Source organism: Pongo abelii, chromosome 3, assembly GCF_028885655.2.
Source record: "Pongo abelii isolate AG06213 chromosome 3, NHGRI_mPonAbe1-v2.0_pri, whole genome shotgun sequence".
NCBI lineage: Eukaryota > Metazoa > Chordata > Mammalia > Primates > Hominidae > Pongo > Pongo abelii.
Window position 1 is genome coordinate 24,620,260 of NC_071988.2, and position 17,918 is coordinate 24,638,177.

The window sequence follows — 17,918 nt, forward strand, 5'->3', positions numbered from 1 at the left end:
TCAGGACTGTGACAATAGCCTCCTGAGGTAGAAATTCTAAAACAAACGAACTTAGAATTTCAAAATACTCTCTTAACTGGAACTAAATCAAACTGCGATTTCATTCGAAATTATTTGATTTGAAGAAGCTGTTCATTTTGCTTTCAAGAACAGGGTTGTTTGTTTGTTTTTTTTTTTCTTTTTTTTTTTTTTTTTTTTTTGAGATGGAGTCTCACTCTGTCACCCAGGCTGGAGTGCACTGGCACAATCTCGGCTCACTGCAACCTCTGCCTCCTGAGCTAAAGCGATTCTCTTGCCTCAGCCTCCTGAGTAGCTGGGATTACAGGTGCCCACCCCCACGCCCAGCTAATTTTTATATTTTTAGTAGATACAGTGTTTCACCATGTTGGCCAGGCTGGTCTTGCACTCCTGACCCCAAGTGAGCCACCCACTTTGGCCTCCCAAAGTGCTGGGTTTACAGGCGTGAGCCACCGTGCCCAGCTGGTATTTTTTTCTTTAATTTGAAGAAAAATGTACGTAACATGGAAATGCACAGATCTGAAATGTACAAATTTGGTGAGTTTTGGCAAACATATAAATCTGTGTGTCTTAAATTCCAATCAAGATAAAATAGTTTCATCACTACAGAAAGTTTTCTCATGCCCCGTCCAGCCAGTTCCCAGCCCCAGAGGTGACTGACCACTGTTCTGATTTCTGATACGAAGATTGATTTTTGCCTATCCTTGGCATGTCATGGGTGGACTCATGTAGTGCGTACTCTTTTGTGCCTGGCTTCTTTTGCTTAACATGTTTTGAGCCTCAGTCTCCTTGTGTGTACATCAGCTGTTTCCTTTTTCATGGCTGAGTACTACTCCATTATATGAACATACTACATTTTCTACATTCCTCTTATAACAGGTTTTAACACTTTGATACATCATATAGACGTAATAATATGGAAATCATTCATTTATTCATTAGGCAAATTTGTCTTTCCAGAGCTTTCTCTATGCAAGGTACTATTGGAGGTGCTAGGAGACTTTGGTGAAAAAAACGAAGCCCCTGCTCTCACGGGGATTTTCTTCTACAGTAGGAGAGAAAAACAATATAGAAAAAAATTAAAGGAATGATCAAAGCAGTAGTGGTAAGTGCTATGAACATAATAAATCTGAGTGAAGGTACCAGGGTGGCTTGTAAGGACGTTGGGTGTTCCCTTTTTTTTTTTTTTTTTGAGACAGGGTCTCACTGTCACCCAAGTTGGAGTGCAATGGTGCAGTCTCAGCATTGCAGCATCAACCTCTTACCTCAGCCTCCTGAGTAACTGGGACTACAGGCACCACGCCCAGCTAATTGCTATTTTTGTAAAGACAGGGTCTTACTATGCTGCCCGGGCTGGTCTCAGGTCTTCTTTAGAAGTCCTGGTCTTCTTTAGAAGTCACGCAGGCCCACGTGAGGGACCTGGAAGAGAACCGGGGTCGTGCAAACAGTGGTACTTGAACAGTTTCACAGCTGATGAAACTCCTTGGCATTGACTCATTCATCATTATTACCCTTCTCTTCATTTTTTATATGAGAAAACTAAGGCATAGAAAGATTAGCAACTTCCAGGACAAGTGTCAAGTCCAGGTCTTGAACCCAGGCAACGCAGCGCTGTGGTTACCACACATGCTTTGGAATCAGACAGAGCCAAGTTCGAAGTCCTCTTTCACCTGGATGTCCTTGGGCATGTCACACTCTGAGTCTCAGTTTTCTCATGCATCACATGAAGGGGATACCGTCTAACTCACAGGTTGTTAAAAGTGAAAGATAATCTTAGGTAAAGAATTTAGCGCGCTGTCCACCGCCGCTGCCTGAGCCGACTCCGCGCCGATCGCCGCGATGGAGGCCGCCGTCCAATTCTTGGTCCAGAGCCCGGACGTGGTCTACGGCCCCGAGGCCATCAAGGCTCAGTACAAGTACCAGACAACACGCATCAGAAGCGAGGGCGGCGTCCTCAAGGCGCACCTCAAGTCCACGCACTTCACCTTCCAGACCACCTGGCCAGCAGGTGCCCAGGCTAGGGGTCATGCTTGTCGGCTGGGGAGGGAACAACGGCTCCATGCTCACCGCCGTGGTGCTGGCCAACCTATTGGCGTCTGTCCTGGCCCACGCGCAGCGGTCGCAAGGAGGCCAACTACTACGGTTCGCTGTCTCAGGCGGGCACCGTCCGCCCGGGCCTGGACGCCAAGGGCCAGGAGGTGTTCGCGCCCTTCCGCGGCTGCTGCCTATGGTGGCGCCCAATGACCTCGTGTTCGATGGCTGGGACATCTTGTCGCTGAACCTGGCCGAGGCGATGCGGCTCGCAAAGGTGCTGGACTAGGGGCTGCAGGAGCAACTGTGGCCGCACATGGAGGCCCTGCAGCCCCGACCTGTGGTATACATCCCACAGTTCTTCGCGGCCAACGAGAACGCGCGCGCGGATAGCTTCATCCCGGGCACGCGCGCGCAGCAGCTGCAGCAGATCCGCCGGGACATCCGAGACTTCCGGTCTAGCGCAGGGCTGGACAAAGTCATAGCGCTGTGAACGGCGAACATGGAGCGCTTCTGTGAGGTGGTCCCAGGTCTCAACAACACGGCCGAAAACCTGCTGCGCACCATCGAGCTTGGCCTGAAGGTGTCGCCCTCCACGCTCTTCGCCGTGGCCAGCATCCTGGAGGGCTGTGCCTTCCTCTGGGTCCCCACAGAACACCCTGGTGCCCGGAGCCCTTGAACTCGCGTGGCAGCGCCAGGCTTACGTGGGCGGAGATGACTTCAAGTCAGGCCAGACCAAAGTCAAGTCCGTGCTCGTGGACTTCCTCATCGGCTCCGGCCTCAAGACCAAGTCGATTGTGAATTATAATCACCTGGGGAACAACGACCGGCAGAACCTGTCGGCGCCATCGCGGTTCCCTCTGAGGAGGTGTCCAAGAGCAACGTGGTGGACGACATAGTGCAAAGACACCCAGTGCTCTACGCGCCCGGTCAATCAAGTACATGCCGTACGCGGGCGACCCCAAGCGTGCCCTGGATGAGTCTACCTTGGAGCTGATGCTGGGCGTAACCAACACGCTGGTACTGCACAACACGTGCGAGGACTCGGTGCTGGCCGCCCCCATCATCCTGGACCTGGCGCTGCTGACCGAGCTGTGCCACTGCGTGAGCTTCTGCACCAGTGACAACACCAAGCCACAGACCTTCCACCCCGTGCTGTCCCTGCTTAGCATCCCCTTCAAGGCGCCGCTGGTGCCGCCGGGCAGCCGGGTGGTCAATGCGCTTTTCAGCCAGCTCAGCTGCATCGAGAACATCCTCAGGGCCTGTGTGGGGCTTCCGCCACAGAACCACGTGGTCCTGGAGCACAAGATGGAGCTCCCAGTGCCTGGCCTCAAGTGAGTTGGACCCGTGGCTGCCGCCTGCCCTGTGTCGAACAAGAAAGGACCGGTACCCGCTGCCACCAATTGCTGTACCGGTGATACCAATGGACACCCACAAGTGGAGGAACCCCAGATGCACATCACCTGAGGCCTTGGTCACACAGCTTCCCGGACATTCCCCGCTGCCCCCCAGGACCCAACCTTTCCAGGACCCCACAAAGACAATAAAGCCGGTGCCACTCTCAAAAAAAAAAAAAAAAAAAAAAAAAAATTTAGCCCTTCACGTTCGGGTGCGGCGGCTCACGCCTGTAATCTCAGCACTTTGGGAGGCCGAGGCAGGCAGATCACTTGAGGTCAGGAGTTCGAGACCAGCCTGGCCAACATGATGAAACCCCGTCTCTATTAAAAATACAAAAATTATCCGGGCGTGGTGGCGCATGCTTGTAATCCCAGCTAGTTGGGAGGCTGAGGCAGGACAATCGCTTGAACCCGGGAGGTGGAGGTTGCAGTGAGCCGAGGTCATGCCACTGCACTCCAGCCTGGGCAACAGAGCAAGACTCTGTCTCAAAAAAAAAAAAAAATCTTTGTGCTCATGTTCATTAATTCATTCAACACATGTGAATTTATCATCTACCACTAGGTGGGGAGGATAAGATTGAGAATAAGCAGACACAGCCCCATCTCATGCAGCTAATGGCCTATCATTAGAATAAGTAAATTTGATAAAGAATGTAGATAAAGCACATGGAATGCCAACTTAACATAGTCTTGGAGAAGTCAGGGAAGGCTTCCTGGAGGAAGGGATGTTTAATCTGAGTTTACCCAGTGAGGGAAATGTGAAGGTGGGAGAGGCTTCTTTGTAGTTGCTTTTGGGTGTGATTTTGGTTTTATAAATCAGATACACTTGCTTGAGAATTGGAAGGCACGTGCATGGTGCCATGAGTAGTATATCATTGCTGGTTTTTCTGGAACACGTTTCATTGTCTGGGCACCAGCTTCTTGGGAGCCGAGAGGCAGGGTGAAGCTTATCTATTTTTTGTTGGATTGGATCTCTCAGGTGTGATGTGGCTCTAAATCTAATACTCAGAGTTTTAGCAGCTGAAGAGGTGTGTTCCTGAAGCCAGCAGCTTCAGCAATCCTGCCTTCTAGTGGTGGCAGCATCCCTGGTAGGCTGGTCCTGGGGCCTGGTCTAGAGCCCACTGCCCCAGCCCTTCCAGTGATATTTGTAAATTCTTTTTTTTTTTTTTTTTTTTGGAAACGGAGTCTCACTGTTGCCCAGGCTGCAGTGCAGTGGTGCAATCTCAGCTCACTGCAATGTCTGCCTCCTCAGTTCAAGAGATTCTCCTGCCTCCTCAGTTCAAGAGATTCTCCTGCCTCAGCCTCCTGAGTAGCTGGGACTACAGGTGCCGGCACCATGCCTGGCTAATTTTTGTATTTTTAGTAGAGACAGGGTTTCACCATGTTGACTAGGGTGGTCTGGAACTCCTGGCCTCAAGTGATCCGCTGGCCTTGACCTCTCAAAGTGCTGAGATTACAGGCATGAGCCACCATGACCACCTGTTTGTAAATTCTTAATTTCCTATTTGAAATCCCTTTCTGCTTAAAATAATTGGAGTGGTTTCTATTTCCTGCTACTGGCCCTTCCTTATACTACTGAGGTACAAGTCGATTAATTTATTTAGTTGTTATTTTCTGAGCACCTAGAATGTGTCAGGCACTAGTTTTTGGCTCTGAAAATATAACAATGAACAAAGCAAAGGTCTTGCACCTTTGTCTTATTATCATGGCAGTTATATTCTCTATCAGAGCTGTCCAATACAAACATAATGTGAGTTACATGTGTGTTTAAAAAATTTTAGTATCTGGCCGGGTGCGGTGGCTCATGCTTATAATCCCAGCACTTTGGGAGGCCGAGGTGGGTGGATCACCTGAGGTCAGGAGTTCGAGACCAGGCTGGCCAAATGGTGAAACCCTGTCTCTACTAAAAATACAAAAATTAGCTGAGCGTGGTGGCAGGTGCCTGTAATCCCAGCTACTCATGAAGAATTTCATGAACCCAGGAGGCAGAGGTTGCAGTGAGCTGAGATCACACCACTGCACTCCAGCCTGGGCAACAGAGCAAGACTCTGTCTCAAAAAAAAAAAGAAAAAGTTAGTGTCCATATTAAAAGAATAAGTGAAATTAACCTAACACATCCAAAATATTATCATTTCAACATGTGCTTAATATAAATATTGATTAATTTTTAAATGTACTTTTTTCATGTTAAGTCTTGGAAATTTAGTGTTTAGTTTTTACTTACAGTACATCTCGATTCAGTGCAAAATTTTTATTGGAACTACTTCATCTGTATTACATTTCATTACACTTACAGTTGAAAAAGTAGATTCATGACTAACAGGTTCCAGATATACTTAAATATTTTCCACTAACCAAAAAAAGTACCAAAAACAATTTTTCCTTAATATTTTCATCCATATTGACAAAACTTGTTCATCCTTTCTAGAAGGATTTGACTTTGGAGCAAAAGTATATCAGTTTCAAAACTATATCTGTTCAAGTTAAGTAAATTCACCAACTCTTGAGTCAAATCTGAAGCATTCTACATAATTGAAAAATAACTCAAAATTTATCAATGATAATTATGTCCTTCACATTTTTTTCTGTCTTTGCAGCTTAACTTACATAACATGTTTCAATTAAATGAAAATAACTTGCCTATTAATTTCATTTAGAAAAAAGTATAAAATCATTGTTATTGATTTGTATTTTAAGTTTCAGTTTCAACATTAATTAAATGTCTAGCTAAGTAACAAATAAGCTTTTCCTTACCTTGGAGTTTCAAATTTAGCTCTTCCATGTGCACTGTAATTTTTTCTTTCTTTTCTTTTTTTTCTTTCATTTATTTGAGATAGGGTCTTGTTCTGTCACCCAGGCTGCAGTGCAGTGGAACGATCTGGGCTCACTGCAATCTCCACCTCCCGGGCTCAAGTGATCCTCCCATCTCAGCCTCCTGAGTAGCTGGGATTACAGGCATGCGCCACCACACCTAGCTAATTTTTTTGTATTTTTGATAGAAATAGGGCTTCACTATGTTGCCCTGGCTGGTCTCAAACTCCTGAGCTCCAGCCATCTGCCTCCCTCAGCCTCCCAAAATGTTGAAATTACAGGCATGAGCCACTGCGCCCGGCCAGATATGCAGTGTAATTTTGATGAGAGAACATAAATCATGCTGCCATTTTTTGTCTTTGATTATGGGATAATTTGCCAAGCATTCCCTTTGTTTAAAAAAAATCTTGAATTGAAGTTAAAAATACAGTAACCCTTTGTAAAGCTCTTCTGTGACTCAAAGAGCACTGACAAAGACCACAAGATCATTAAATCTGTCATCTCCTATTTGTTTCAACTGTTCCTTAAGCTGAAGATGATTCATAGCATTTGAATGAATACAATGAACAATATTAATCTATGATGCTTTTCACAGAGTCGGCTGCAGAAAACTAAGCACAACTGTTTTCAAAATGTATCACCTAATGGGCTAAGCAATAAGGAAAATATTAGTCTCTTATTTGAAAATTCTAATAAATCAAAATTTTTGATTCAGCATAATGGAACTACCATTTGTGGTGAAAGAAACTAATTTTTTTCTTATCTGGCTGGAATTATTCTTTGACAGTTATAAAAGATTTAAAAATATCCATGCTGCATGTTAGTTTCTTTTAGGCTATGAATTGACATTTCTTCATAAATTTGAAGTCCTTTGAGACAAAATGTACCCAAAGTATTAATTGGGCAGTGTCTATTATATCAAATGACTCATCTAAAGCTAAAGTACTTGTGATTTTTTAAGATTATTGATTGGTCTTTGCTATTGTTAGAAAAGTCTTCATATTTTATGGACAATTATTTGAGGGCTCAATTGAAGAGCTTTCTCTTTTTGTGAAGTATCTTTTTAAATCTTTTCCTCAGAATTTTCTAACAATATTTCCATTGTCAAAAAATAATTTATTTTACCATTTCTTCATCTGAAAGTGTTTTTCAACTGAGTACTGTGGCATGTGCCTGTCACCTCAGCTACTTGAGAGACTGAGATGGGGAGGATCACTTGAGCCTGGAACTTCGAGTCCAGCCTGGGCAACATAGTGAGACCCCGTCTATAATAAGTAAATAAATATATTTTAAAGTGTTTTTCTTTTGTGAAAGAATTCCAGTCTTTTTATAGCTGGCCAAGTTTATAAGCACAGATCCTGTTTAGATTTGTTTAACAATTATTTTAAAATTAAACATTATTGATGACCTGGCGCAATGGCTCACTCCTCTAATCCCAGCACTTTGGGAAGCTGAGGCGGGCAGATACCTTGACTCAGGGGTTTGAGACCAGCCTGGGCAACATGGCGAGACTTCATGTCTAAAAAAAAGAAAAGAAAGAAAAAAAAAATAGCTGGGTATGTTGGCACATGCCTATAGTTCCAGCTATTATACTTGAGGCTGAGGTGGGAGGATCACCTGAGCCCAGGTAGGAAGAGGCTGCTGTGAGCTGAGATTGTACCACTGCACTCCAGCCTGGGTGACAGGATGAGAACCTGTCTCAAATAAAATAAACATTATTGCTTGATATCTTCTCACATAGGAAAAAAATTAAATACTCAACAAATTTTTGTCGAATGTTTAAGTAACCCAAAAACACTCAACAAATTTTTGTTTAATGTTAAATCTGTTTTTAGGTAACTAATTTTGTTGATTCTTTTTTTTTTTTTTTACTATCGAGAGGAAACTTCTTATCAAATCCACTATGCATATGCTGAAAATGTCTCTTAATATTGTCCACTTTATTATTTTATTTAATTAATTTATTTATTTTGAGATGGAGCTTTGCTCTTGTTGCCCAGGCTGGAGTGCAATGGCACCACTTCAGCTCACCGCAACCTCCGCCTCCCGGGTTCAAGCGATTCTCCTGCCTCAGCCTCCCGAGTAAGCTAGGATTACAGGCATGTGCCACCAAGCCTGGCTAATTTTGTATTGTTAGCAGAGATGGGGTTTCTCCATGTTGGTCAGGCTGGTCTCGAACTCTTACCTCGTGATCCACCCTCCTTAGCCTCCCAAAGTGCTGAGATTACAGGAGTGAGCCACCGCACCCGGACATTTTATTATTTTAAAAAGATTTTCTCTCTCACACACAAAAAAAACAATTTGCTGCAGCAAATTTCAATTACCTTTCGTCAACTTTTTTTGGCTTTACCCTTCAGGTACTAGTTTCTGCATCTCCACTCAATTCTGCATCAGTAGAATGCCTTTGCTTAAAACTTTTTAAATTTGCCCATACTTTTTTTAAGCTAAACAAATTTAATTGCATTATAATTAAAATCAGTATTTCAATCTACCTCTTACTGTCTGCAGAAAATATTTGTTTTGTGTTTTGTGTTTTGTTTTGTTTTGTTTTTGAGACGGAGTCTTGCTCTGTCGCCCAGGCTGGAGTGCAGTGGTGTGATCTCCGCCATTCTCCTACCTCAGCCTCCTGAGTAGCTGGGACTATAGGTGCTCGCCACCACGCCCGGCTAATTTTTTGTATTTTTAGTAGAGATGGGGTTACACCATGTTAGCCATGATGGTCTCTATCTCCTGACCTCATGATCCGCCCGCCTCAGCCTCCCAAAGTGTAGGTATTACTGGCATGAGCCACCGTGCCCGGCCTGCAGAAAGTATTTGAATAGGCTGGGTGCAGTGGCTCACGCCTGTAGTCCCGGCACTTTGGGAGGCCGAAGTGGGCAGATCACTTGTGGTCAGGAGTTCAAGACCAGCCTGGCCAACATGGTGAAACCCCATCTCTACTAAAAATAGAAAAATTAGCAGGGCATGGTGGCACGCGCCTGTAATCCTAGCTACTCAGGAGGCTGAGGCAGGAGAATTGCTTGAACCCAGGAAATGGAGGTTGCGGTGACCCGAGATCATGCCACTGCACTCCAGCCTAGGGGACAGAGCGAGACTCTGTCTCAGAAAAAAAAAAAAAAGAAAAAATTCAGTTCTGCAGTCTTACTAGCCTCATTTTTTTTCTTTTTTTTTTTTGAGACGGACTCTCACTCTGTCCACATTAGCTTCATTTCAAGTGCTCAGTAGCCACCTGTGCCTCTAGTTCCTCTACTGACTGATTATAAATCTGGGTTATGCAGTGCTCTGAACATCAGGCTAAGAAAGTTAATTTTTTTTTAAATTTTTATTTTGTAGAGACGGTGTTTTGCCATGTTGCCAGGCTAGTCATGACAGGCTAAAGAATTTGACCTGTATCTTTGGCAAAGGAGGCAGTCACACAGGTTGGTAGAGGGTTCCAGAAGGAATTCCTGTTTGGGAAGCTTGAATGGCATTAACTTAGCTGTCCACAGGGTCAGGGAGAGCCCAGAGACCAATCACGAACAGGGGCAGAAATCTGGACTTGGGTTTACAAGGGTTACACAAAAATGCAGGGAGCACAGAGGAGAAGATGCATTTAGAGGGCCAGAGAGGGAAGAATCAATAGGTCTTGGGAGATTCGATGGTAAAGGACAGAAAGAAAAAGGAGAGTCAAAGTTTTGCAGTGTGTCACTGGAGAAGAGCGAGGGTACTGAACCTTCAGTTTGAAGTTCAGTTTCATTTGGTGCTATTCAACTCGATATTTGTTTTTCATGTCTGCTCCATGCTGGCCCTGTGTTGGTTTGTGGGGTACAGGGTGGTGAACCTCAAGCACTCAGCTGAGAGGGAATGAGCACGATGGTTATCTTGACTCTAGGAACTCAGTTCTTGAAGCCAGTCCTGAAGGAATAAAGACTACAGAGTAAAATCCTAATTTTTTTTTTTTTTGAGACAGGTTCTTGCTCTATCACCCAGGCCAGAGTGCAGTGGCACAATCTCGCCTCACTGCAACCTCCGCCTCCTGGGTTAAAGCCACCATGCCTGGCTAATTGTTTTGTATTTTTAGTACAAACTCCTGACCTTGTGAGCTGCCCACCTCGGCCTCCCAAAGTGCACCACACCCGGCCTGAATTTTTAATTTTAATTTAAAAACTGAAGCATTTATAATATTTTTCTATGAACACAGTTTACTGTTTTGCTAAACTACATTTCACATTAATCATTGCATTACATAAGATATCATTATTGTAGTTCACATGTAGGGCAAAAACACCATTTCTTTTTTTTCCTTTTTTTTTTTCTTTTGGAGATGGAGTCTCACTCTGTGGCTCAGGCTGCAGTGCAGTATGCAGCGGTGTGATCTCTGCCCACTGCAACCTCTGCCTCCCAGGTCAGGCGGTTCTGCTGCCTCAGCTGCCTGAGCAGCTGGGATTACAGGCACCTGCCACCACACCTATCTAATTTTTGTATTTTTAGTAGAGATGGGGTTTCACCAGTTGGCCAGGCTGGTCTTGAACTCCTGGCCTCTAATGATCTGCCCGTCTCGGTCTCCCAGAGTGCTGGGATTATAGGCGTGAGCTACCACGCCCAGCCGAAAACATTATTCCTAATGTTACACATTAACACATCAATTAATTACTTCAGTTCAAAAAATTTTAAATATACTTATGTGACATTGTAATATACTTATTCAAATATTTTCTTTTCTTTTTTTTGAGACAGAGTCTTGCTCTGCCAACCAGGCTGGAGTGCAGTGGCGGGATCTTGGCTCACTGCAACCTCCACCTCCCAGGTTCAAGTGATTCTCTTGCCTCAGCCTCTGGAGTAGCTGGGACCACAGGCGTGTGCCACCAAGCCCGGGCCGAAAACCTTAATGAATTTGACCTCCTCTGTCTGTCTGTCTTGAGAAAGTACTCATTGTTCTTGAAGTGCCCTTGAAACATATTTTCTTGCATAATTTGCTGCTAGCTGTATTTTTTAATGGCTTGAGTTTCTAGATCTGGCTGGATTGAACATCTGCCACACACTCTTTTGCCCTTGAACCAAACAACTACTATGTATACATTTGGGAGAGAAGGCAATTTACAAAAAACAATGTTCAGTATAATCCCCTTTTTTTAAACAGCATAGAGAGAGAACAAGAGTGGACAACTGTCATCTTAAGGTGGCCATAAGAAACTACAGCCAAGAGACAGTGACCCTGGGTCATTGTCATTGCCATTCTGGTTACCTCAACGTTAACAGTTGTGATATCTGGATGGTGAAATGTGACTTTTGGTTTCATCTTTTGACCTCTGAATAATCTAAAATATGTGCATGTATTTTAGAAAAAGCAGAATAAAAACAATGAAAGTTGTGTGTTTTTGTTTTTGTTTTCTGAGAATAGTCTTGCTTTGTCACCCAGGCTAGAGTGCAGTGGCATGATCTCGGCTCACTGCAACCTCCGCCTCAGGGTTCAAGCAATTCTCCCGCCTCAACCTGTTGAGTAGTGGAGATTATAGGCATGCGGCACCACGCCTGGCTAATTTTTGTATTTTTGGTGGAGATGAGGTTTCATCATGTTGGCCAGGTTGGTCTCGAACTCCTGACCTTGTGATCCACCCGCCTTGGCCTCCCAGAGTGCTGGGATTACAGACATGAGCCACCACTCCCAGCCTGAAAGTTTTTTAAATAACTTGAGAGGAACCTCCCATGGTGTCTGGCCTCCCTCCAGTGATTCCAGACCTCAAGTGATAGGCCTGTTGGTCAGGGACATGTCTCCCAGGGTGTTTGGGAGGCTGGAAAAGAGGCCAAAGGCCCAGGAGGATAAAAGGGAGATGCAGGGGCTGAACGTTGTGGAGAGAGGCATGGAGATAAAGAGGGATTACTCGGGGCTGGGAGGAGAGCAGAGGGAAGCGGGGCAGGCACAGTGGCTGGGAGCCAGCCTGTGCCATCCTGAGCAGTTCGAATTTGGTGGGAGGAAGCAAAGGAGGCTTGAAGCCGGAGGCAATGTGGTTACATGCATTTTGCAGCAAGTCAGTGGCAGCAATGCAGTGGCTCCCCAAGACTGGGAGACTAGGTAGGAGGCTGCTGAACAAACCTGGAGAATGACGATGGGTGTCAGGCAGTGGGGAGTACTGGGATTCTATGGGCCTTTTAAGGTTGAATCAGCCACCGTGGACAACTGTGAGCTCCTCATGGGAAGGAAATGTATCATATGAATCTTTGCATTCCCAAGATCCAGCACCATATCAAGGTTAGGGGTGGAGGTGGGAGGGTGGCTTCTGATTCCATGCTGCTGGGACTTGAAGGAGCCAGGCAGGCAGCTCCCCACTCCTCACCCAATCCTGGCCACCCTTCCCCTTTGGCCATCATGGGTACATATTTTGAGGATCCACATTCTGGCTAAGGCTCTTTTCCGTTTTTATTTACTTTTTAAAGTTGAAATAGGCCAGGCGCAGTGACTTACCCCTGTAATCCTAGCACTTTGGGAGGCCAAGGTGGGAGGATCACTTGAGGCTAGGAGCTCAAGACCAGCCTGGACAACATGGTGAGACCTCAGCTCTACAAAAAAATTTGAAAATTCGCTGAGATGAGATCTCACTATGTTGCCCAGGCTGGTCTCGAACTCCTGAGCTCAAATGATCCACCCACCTCTGCCTCCCAAAGTGCTGGGATTACAGGCATAAGCCACTGCAGCCAAGTAGTTATTTTAAAATGTGCAATAAATTGTTGTTGACTCTGTCACCGTGTTGTGCTGTCAACTACTAGACCTTATTCGTTCTATCTAATTATATTTTTGTACCCATTAACCATCCCCACTCCTCATCCCTGACTACCCTTCCCAGCCTCTGGCACCCATCCTTCTATTCTCTATCTCCATGAGTTCACTTGTTTTCATTTTTGGCTCCCACAAATAAGTGAGAACATATGAAATTTGCCCTTTTTTGTCTGGTTTATTTCACTTAACATAATGACCTCCAGTTCCATCCATGTTGTTGCAAATGACAGGATGTCATTCTTTCATACGGTTGAATAGTACTCATTTGTGTATACATACCACATTTTCTTTATCCACTTGTTTATTGATGGACACAGGTTGCTTCCAAATCTTGCTTGTTGTGAACAGTGCTGCAATAAACATGGGAGTGCAGGTATCTCTTCGATGCACTGATTTTCTTTCTCTTTGGTACATACCTAGCAGTGAGATTGCTGGATCATAAGGTAGTTCTAGTTTTAGTTTTTTGAGGAACCTCCAAACTATTCTCCATGGTGGTTGTACTAATTGACATTCCCACCAATAGTGTACAAGGGTTCCCCTTTCTCCACATCCTCCCCAGCATTTGTTACTGCCTGTCTTTTGCATAAAAACCATTTTAACTAGAGATGGTATCTCATTGTAGTTTTGATTTTCATTTATCTGATGATCAATGATGTTGAGCATTTTTTAATATGCCTGTTTGCCATTTGTATGACTTCTTTTCAGAAATGTCTGTTCAGATCTTTTGCCTATTTAAAAATAATATTATTAGATTTTTTTCCTATAGAATTGTTTGAGCTTCTTATATATTCTGGTTCCTTGTCAGATGGATAGTTTGCAAATATTTTCTCCCATTTTGTGGGTTGTCTCTTCACTTTGTTGATTGTTTCCTTTACTGTGCATAAGCTTTTTAACTTGATGTGCCCATTGTTTTCTTGTAGTAGTTTCATAGTTTGAGTTCTTAGGTTTAAGTCTTTAATCCATTTTAATCTGTTTTGATTTGATTTTTGTATATATTGAGAGATAGGGGTCTAGTTTCATTCTTCTGTATATGAATATCCAGTTTTCCCAGCACCATATATTGAAGAGACTGTCCTTTCCCCAGTGTATGTTCTTGGCACCTTTGTTAAGCACTCATTTCTTTTTTTTTTTTTTTTTTTTTTAGACGGAGTCTTGCTCTTGTTGCCCAGTCTGAAGTGCAATGGCGCGATCTCAGCTCACCACAACCTCCGCCTCCCGAGTTCAAGCGATTCTCCTGCTTCAGCCTCCTGAGTAGCTGGGATTACAGGTATGTGCCACCACGCCTGGCTAATTTTGTATTTTTAGTAGAGACTGGGTTTCTCCATATTGGTCAGGCTGGTCTTGAACTCCCGACCTCAGGTGATCCGCCTGCCTCAGCCTCCCAAAGTGCTGGGATTACAGGTGTGAGCCACCGCGCCCAGCCGTAAGCGCTCATTTCTATTGGTTATATACCTAGGAGTGGAAATGCTAGCTCATAGAATAGGCATAGATTTAACTTTAGGAGACACTAGCAAATGGTTTTCAAAGGGCTTGGATCAATTTACACCCAACCAATAATATATGCGAGTTCCCATTGCTCTATGTCCTCAGGATAGAGGCTTTGAATCCTCATTTTTCCCATTTTGCAAATAAGGAAACTGAGGTTCGGGGATGCTAAAAAATCCACTCAGGTTAACATAGCTAGTGAGAAGTTACTCTCCAATGGAATCCAGATATTACTGCAAATTCAGTGCTGCCTGTCACACCACGTTTCATATGAGGATAGTAAGCAAATGGTATACATCATGTGTGTCAATGGAATTCTGAGAAAGATGAGATCAATGTTAGGCTTTGCCAAACATTTGGAACTTGAACTTGGTTTTAAAGGTTGTGTAGAGCACAGAGAAGGCTGAGGGCTCTCTGGGCAGAAGGGAAGACTTGGCTAATGGCAGGGAGAGAAGTATATTGGGGTTGGGGGTGATGTGAGGTTGCCTCTCTCATTTGAGAACTGCTGATCTGGTTGGTATCTCTATCTCAATGTCATTCTTGGGTTCCTTGTCCAAAGGACCATAGTCGCTGCAATAGTCCTAACCTCCTAAAGTCTCTATTCTTTGCTCACTTTGTCTTGTTGCAGAGAAAGTAGAAGCATAGTTTAGCCCACATAATCTGACCTCCCTTTTTATTTTGAGCTATAGTTTGGGCTGCCTCAGCAAAAACACCATGGACTGGATGGTTTCAGCAACAGACATTTCCTCACAGTTCTGAAGACTGAAAAGTCCAAGATCAGGGTGCCAACTGATGGGGTTCCTGGAGAGGTTTCTCTTCTTAGTTTGCGGAAGGACACCTTGCTGTATCCTAACATGGCAGAGAGAGAGAGAGAGAGGAGACAAAGAGAGAGAGAGAGAGGAGAGAAAGAGAGAGAGAGAGAGAGAGAGAGAAAATGCACTAGTCCCTTCATCTCCTTACAAAGGCACTAATCCCATCATGGGGGCGCTAACCCTCTTCCCTCACCTGACATTAATTACCTCCCAAAGGCCTCAGCTCCAAATATGATCACAGTGGGGACTAGAGCTTTAACATACAAATTTTCAGGGGACACACATCTGCAGTCCATAGCACTCACTCTCTTCTATCTGTTGAGTGAAATGCTATTTTATTCACCTTTATTCTCTGTATTTCAGGTGAGCAAGTCTAGTCTTTCCAATAAGACTATAATCCCCCCGAGGGCAGGGGCAGGATTGTGCCCCTTGTGTGTAAATGACAGTCCCTAGGGCTTTTCTGGGATACATAGGGCATAGAGACTCAATGTTCACTTGTGCTGCTTATGGATTGATTAAGTCACTCCCGCCTTTGGCTTACCCATAGGTCTGATTCCTTTCCTCACAAGTCTTCTGTTATTGCAAGCATGTGGCCTTTCGAGTCCCTGCAATGAAAAATTTGTCAGCTGTTTAGACTCCTGTGATGAATTAATCTAGGCATAATGAAATGTTCCTTTTCTTCATTATTATTTCTCACAGTTCAGTATAGCTGGGAAAACTCAGAAAACTAATTCTAATTAATTATAAGCTAGAAATTGTGTCTGAGAGAAGGGTAAAAATTGCATGTAATTTCCTCTCCACTCCTAATTCCTAAATTCTTCTATGTGCATTGATTACCATCGCCCTTGTTTCTAGCACAGAACTTCCCTTTAAAATCGATCACAGCTTGACTTCTTTCTTTTCTCCTCCTTGTGTAGTTGTGGCTTCTACATTTTATCATTAAAGCTCTTTTCAAAACTGCTATACGCTGCTTCTTTGAGCTCTTCTGCTCTCATTGTTCCACAGCATCTCTTGGAATCAATTTCCTCTCGTTCCTTCCTAGTTGCACTATTTCACCTGACTCCTATTGGCACACGGATTCATTTCACCTGGCCAAAGTCAATTTCACTCATACACATACCCCTTTCAACTCTCTTCTTGCCAAATTTTCTGATTCCAAACATACCAGTGGTGCCCTTCTTTTCTCTGTGGTGTTTTTTTTTGGTTTTGTTTTTTGTTTTTTGTTTTTGTTTTGCATGGGCTCAGACTCTGGCATTAAAAAAATTACTAGACTTTATTTATGTAGTACAGTATTAGATTTACAGAATAATTGAGCAGATAGTACAGAGTTCAACATGCCCTTCCCACCTCTCCTGCAGCTCCTAACAGTTTCCTCCATTATTAACATCTTCCATTAATGTGGTACATTTGTTACACTTAATGAACCAATACTGATACATGATTAACTACAGCTCATAGTTTACACGAGGTTCACTCTTTATGTTGCATGGCTCTGTGGGTCTTGACAAATGCAATATGACATGTATCTGTCACTACTCTGTCATACAGAATGGTTTTACCTCCCTAAAAACCCCTCAGACCACAGCTCTTAAGAGGCTTTTTTTTTTCTTCCTGGTGTTTCATCTCCATCTGACAATACAATTTAGTTTTTCTTTGTTTCTTTATTGTCTGTCTTCCCCAAATCTCAACCTTTTCTAGACTGTAAGCTCCACGAAAGTGGAGACCTTATAAAACAAATCTATTTTTTTCATTGTTGTATCCCCAGCTCCTAGAACACTCAAATTTGGTGAATGAATGAATGCATGAATGAATCGATAATGATTTAATGCCCATTTAGAGCTCGAGTGAATTGATCTGTTGATCTTTGTGCCCTCTTAGTTGTTGAAGGCATTGTTGCACAATGTCTTAATGTATATGAAAACATTTCTGCCAGCCTGGCCAACATGGTGAAACCTCGTTTCTACTAAAAATACAAAAATTATTCAGGTGTGGGTGGTGTGCACCTGTAGTCCCAGCTACTTGGGAGGCTGAGGCACGAGAATTGCTTAAATCCAGGAAGCACAGGTTGCAGTGAACCAAGATTGCGCCACCACACTCCAGCCTGGGTGACAGAGCAAGACTCTATCTCAAAAAAAGAAAAGAAAACAAAACAAAACAAAAGAAAACATTCCTGCATCCCTACCTATTTGAAAATGGTCGGCTGGCCCTGATGGAGCCAGAAGGCCCTGCTGCAGCTAGAGCCATGTCATTTGAGGGGTTTGGCAGCTCTGGGGAGATGTCCAGCAGACTCATGTGATATTTGTCCAGAGCTTTATCCTCTAGACTACTGTTTCTCAAACTTTAAAAAATTATCACTCCCCTGAGGACCCTTATTGTTTTTCCTGAATACCCACCCCCCTTATGAAATTTTAACACCACAGATGATATACCATCAATCTGTTTATGGACCGTATGCATATCTGTGCTTTCTATATAAAAAGAATAAAAGGTTTTTTGCCCCCTTGGAGAGATGTCACCCTCTTTGAGGGGTTGCATACTCCCAATATTCTTCTTGATGTCTTAAAGAGTGTGATACCCTACCTTGTTTTAACCTGAGGGACTCTCTCCTGG

The 17,918-nt window shown here is 43.9% G+C and overlaps 1 pseudogene; it reads left to right on the plus strand.

Annotated features, from left to right (window-relative positions):
• The first annotated feature begins 1,857 nt into the window (after positions 1–1,857).
• Positions 1,858–3,631, plus strand: LOC100443241 (inositol-3-phosphate synthase 1-like; annotated as a pseudogene).
• Positions 3,632–17,918: the final 14,287 nt, after the last annotated feature.